The sequence below is a fragment of the Rattus norvegicus genome, chromosome 4 (genome assembly GCF_036323735.1).
Source record: "Rattus norvegicus strain BN/NHsdMcwi chromosome 4, GRCr8, whole genome shotgun sequence".
NCBI classification, from domain to species: domain Eukaryota; kingdom Metazoa; phylum Chordata; class Mammalia; order Rodentia; family Muridae; genus Rattus; species Rattus norvegicus.
In genome coordinates, this window is record NC_086022.1 from 65,793,202 (window position 1) to 65,798,557 (window position 5,356).

Genomic DNA, 5,356 nt, shown 5'->3' on the forward strand with positions numbered 1-5,356 from the left:
CATAGAGTTCTTTAAAGCAAGTTATTGAAAACCAAAGACAAAGAAAGAGTATGGATATATGGCCAGAGAAAATGGCAACCCAAGAGGGCATGACAACTCCCACCAGGAGTGTAAACCTTAAAACAATGGACAAATATATTTAAGATAATAAAAGAAAACAGAACAAAGCAAAACTGTCCTTTGAAATTTGCAAATCCAAAATAATGATCCTTAGAAATAAAATACAGACAAATATTTTATCAGGCTCACAAGTTTTTGAAGTATGTGCTGTCATAAAGCATAATAGGGCACTTACGAGGAAGTCTACCAGTGTAGAAGATGCAGGGAAGGCCACTTTCCTTGGAGTATTTTGTGTTGTTTGACGCCATGGGAAGAGGGAGTGTGATCTGTGTGATCACTGAAGAAACCAGATTTTAGAACAGGATCTCAGCAGATGGCCTGAAGCACTTGGAACAGATGCCAGTCAGCAGCGTGAAAATGATCAATAGTTGGTAAAAAGGAGACGAGATGCGCCAGCCTTGCTGTCTTCTCTGATGCAGAGGTGGATGAACTATGCAGGAAGAACATGGATTTTCTATTTCACAATAGCAAAACCGTTTCCTCATGACCTCTCTTGTCATAAGAGTGGCAATTTGCTTAACTGTTTCTCACCCAACTGATTGATTATAATCTGAAAATATTGGTGGTGGGGGGACAGAAAAGAAAATAGCGAAGAAATGCATTCTTTCTCTATTTCTCTGTTTCTTATAGACACAAAATGTGTTTATACTAGTTTTCCATTTGTTTGTTTATGATTCCAGAGTCTCATGTAGCACACATTTGCCACTAACCCCTGTGTGACTGAGCCTTGACCTCTCTGACCTTTCTGCCTCTACCTCCCAAGTGCCAGGGTTACATGAAGGTGTTGCAGAATATTTGATTATGCTATGAACCTTGAAATTGTATTACTTACTGAAAAAAAAAACTGTTTCTAGATGCGGTGTGGCTCAGCCCTTAGCACACACCTTTGATCCCTCTGGCTGGAATCCAGACAGGCCCTTATTGCACACCTTTAATCCCACACAATGAAGGCAAAGTTAGTTTGTAGAAGGAAGTGCTCATGTTTGAAAATGATGTCTAATTGAGTGGCAGACAAAGAGATGAATCAGAGAAAGATTTTACAATATAAGATATGCCCAACTCTCATGTGAGGGAGAGGAAAGAGAGGCTACTTAAGGGAGAGCAGTGCAGGGGAAAAGGAAGGGGTCATTTTACTGAGAGAGTTGTACAGAGACAGGTTGCACAGAAAACAAGCTAGACACAGGTTAAGACAGAGCGAGCCAGAGAATGAGACAGAGCCAGATTAGAACAGATTTCCAGAGTGCGTCCAAAACTAAGCAGCACAATTCAGTCAGGAACTCAGAGAAGCCAGATTGAATCAGTCAGCTTGGAAAGGAGCTTGAGCCAGAACAACTGAGTTGAACCAGGCAGTCAGAGTTCAGAAAGAAGTAGAGAGGGTGAGCTTATTCAGCAGCAAGTCAAGCTTATTCAGCACCAAGTCCAGAGGTTAAAAACATTCTAGTCCAAGATTATGCATGGAGGCTAGGAGCTTCCAGGTCAAGGCCTGAGGTAGTAGACTGAGGCCTTAGAGGTAACCATTACTTCTGGTAAATAAGAGTTACATTTACATGAAGGTGCCATGACACCTGTCTCAATCTTTTATAATATAAACTTTTCTCCTAGTCAGAATTTTCCTGGCAATTACACCAAAGCACTTACTGGAGAGTAAGTTTTGCCCTTCAGGAACTTAGGGCTGACTTTTTAATTAATTGTGGATTTAATTAATTGTGGAATTAATTGTGGATTGTTAATTAATTGTGTGGATTTTTATATTTACTTATTGGGGAGAGTAGAAATTACGCTTAAAAAAACTCTATATCCCTATAATTTAATTGTACCTTTTCTTTTCTTTCTAAAAGCAGGCACAAGTCAGTGTGGTTATCCAGATGACCTAACATGGAGAGAGATGCCATGATAAAGGATTTAAGGAGTGTTTTGAGTTACTTGCCCAATGCATTCCTCTTTTCCAAGGAAGCTTGCAGAGAGTCTTTGACTATTGGCAAGAAATATACCACAGGAAGTCTGATCATGCACATCATTACTGTCTCATGCAAGTCACTAGGTACACAAGAGATATAAATATTGTTAGTACTCTGTATGTGTTGTTTTCTCAAGCCAGAGTTTCATGTAGCTCAGGTTGGCTTTGAACCCACTGTGTAACTATGACTAATTTTGAACTCTTGATCCTCTCAGGTGGTGGTATCATAGACATGTACCTCCTTGTACAGTTACTTATTTTAAGTAACAGTTTCATTAAGTGAGCCAGATACAATTATAATCGCATTGATCCTCAACACTCTTAAGCACTTAAAAATAGTCTACAAAACGTCCTCCCACCAAACTCACCCTGGAGCTTCCTGCACAATTAAGTAACACTTTATCCTCACATCTGATTTCACCCAGGGCTCTACTGTCACCTTAGAGCAGCAATGGTTCAGTCCCCTACTGAAAATCAGTACATACAAAACACAGAGAGTCTTAATTTCCGTGGACTGGAACATAAAACTTAGGTTGCTCCTTTAAGAGAGAATGTTGAGTATCCATTCAAAGGCCTCAGGAGAAATGGTACTGTTCTGAGATCTGATTTTGGGGAAAGGAATAAGAATATCAATTCTGTGGTTCAATTGCTGCCTGTACACTGGTGATGCTCAAGCAGGGCTTTCAAACCCATGTCTTACCCAAGAGACCTGTGCTGGCATGTCCCGACAGTCCCATTTAGATATGCCATTGAACCTGGCATTGGATGTTGCCAAGATTCATTTTATCTCTCATACTTCTTCTTTGATTTGTTCTAAATTTTTTTGAAATTTTCATGCATGTATTGAACTTGATCATTAACATACTTCCCTCTCTGGACATCTACTCCTTTTATTTCTCCCAACTCTCTGTTAAATTCATGACTTCTTTAATTGTGTGTGTGTGTGTGTGTGTGTGTGTGTGTGTGTGTGTGTGTGTGTGTGTTTTATATGTATATATAAATACAATATACTAACTCCACTACAAATGTATATACATATTTAGGGATGATCTCTTAGATAAACTGTCAGGGTTGAGAGCTGGTCCCTCGAGAAAACAGACTTCTTCTCTTGGTTGCCATTGACTGACTGTAACTCTTTATCTGAGGAGTCTGAGATTTCACCTATCTATAGTGTCTCAGTGATGTTGTCACTGCGTAGGTCTTCTTTAGACTTCTGTATTGCTGAGATTTCATGGGTGAAGCTTGCTGTTATGTATAGAAAACACTGTGTCACCGTAGACATCCTGAATCTTTCTGGCTCGTGTGATCTTCTTGCACTATCTTCTGTGATATGTCCTGAGCCTTGGATGTTACAGTTGCAGTTCATATATATCCACTGGGGCTTGGAGTCCCACAGGCAGTTGTTCTCCGCATTTTGACTATTTGTAGATTCCTGTGATGTAGATTCATCTGCTGTGAACAAAAGTGACTTTGAACAAGGGTGGATCCTGCACTTAGCTTTTGGGAGTAAGGGTAAGTATTTAGAATGCAGTTTGGAGTTATGCTGGGTTAGCAATGTGAGTGGTAGTAGCAGGGTCTCCTCTAGGATCCTCACTTGAGATGTCTTCAGAAACAAGCACTGTCTTTACACTTTCTCTCCGTATTGTGATCTCGATGTCTGTGGAACTCTGAATGAGACAGACACAGTGTATGGGTAAGGGTGGGAAAAAAATGCAGTCTGTTTTTTTTTCCTGTGAATAGGTTTTTATTCACTTTACATCCCAATCACAGCTGGCCTCCCTCCTCTCTTCCCTGTCCCATCCTTACAAATTCCAGAATCTTCCTAGATGATTCTTTTCCCATTGGCTCCCACTCCATTAAGCATCAGCACCTCAGGATTGGAGACAATATATTCAGACATATCTGTGACGAAGAGGAATAATGGCTGGAACCATGAATCCAAACCATTAATGGAGTAAATACCTGGCTTCTCTCCCCAGAAACTGGGCTCTGCCTACCTATATTGTGAAAGAGGGAAAGACAAAGGTTAAAAATCAGCCTTGACTCCTTGCTCGGCTCTTCAGAAGACTCTGAGATGGTCGTAGATGCTTCCTTTATTGCCATAAACTTCAGGTAACCCGCTACATTTCTATTGTAGAAGAAGAGAGAAAAGTATGTGTGTGAATTAGAAGTAGTAGCGTCTTCTCCCCACAGGGAAGGTCGATGATATAATAACAGAGAAGGATAGTCCCTCCTTATGAACAATTCACACCTTCCGATTGATTGATATTGCTCAAAACTCCCCTATTAAAACAACCAAGGAACCTTGGCATGGACTTAAAACTGGTAAGCCTAGCATTCAGAGCCCTGTGGCTGTAGGACCTCAAGTTAACCCCCATCCTAGAATCCACAGTGTTACTCATTCAGAAGAGAGAATGTCCCTGTGTGATTGCATTCTTGATATGAGTAAAGCCTTATCTAAGAACTTTCAAGGCTAAGAGAATGACTTGGTTTCATTCATGCATAAAACTGGGATGTTTGGTGAAGCAGATGTTTGTGTAACAGCTGACCTTTAACAAGGGAGCAGCAGATGCAGAGGCTCTGAGCAGTGTCCTCAGTCCAGAAGAGTACATGACCACATGTGCCTCTGCAGGGATCCCTATAAAGATTAGTTGACTGAGTCTTGGCTTTCCCACAGTATAATAAATGCACTGAGCATTTAGGAGTCTTTCCGAAACCTTTCATGTCTATTTTTTAATCTCCCCTGGCTTCCAGGCAGGTCCTTGGTTTTAACTACATGAGCCTTGGTAAGGTCTTGTTCTGGAAAAGAGGTTGGAGATGTGTTGAAGCCACCATGATTAGCAAGGCTTTATCAATCTCAGTTTTGCAATAGTCCTCTTCATTCTGTTGTCATATTAAGTATTTTAAATTTAGACATTTAATGATCTGTAACAACACTGGTTTAAACTTTTTGTGTCTTGTAGAAAGTCCTTTAATTCTTTCTGACTGTTCTATGAATGAGCCCAGAGCCCCTGTTTAGGTCTTGCTTAGACTTCTGTACTGCTGAGATTTCATGCTGCTTCATGTTTCTTATGTATAGAAAGCACTTGTCTCAGAGTAGACATTCTGACCCCTCTGGCTCTTGTGATCTTCTACCCTCTTTTTGCATGCACACATGTGCACACACACACACATGTGCACACACACACACACACACACACACACACACAATTTATCAATTAGTATAGCCACACTGAGCTCCTGCCAGTTATTCAGAAGCACTGAATTTATTGTTGCCTT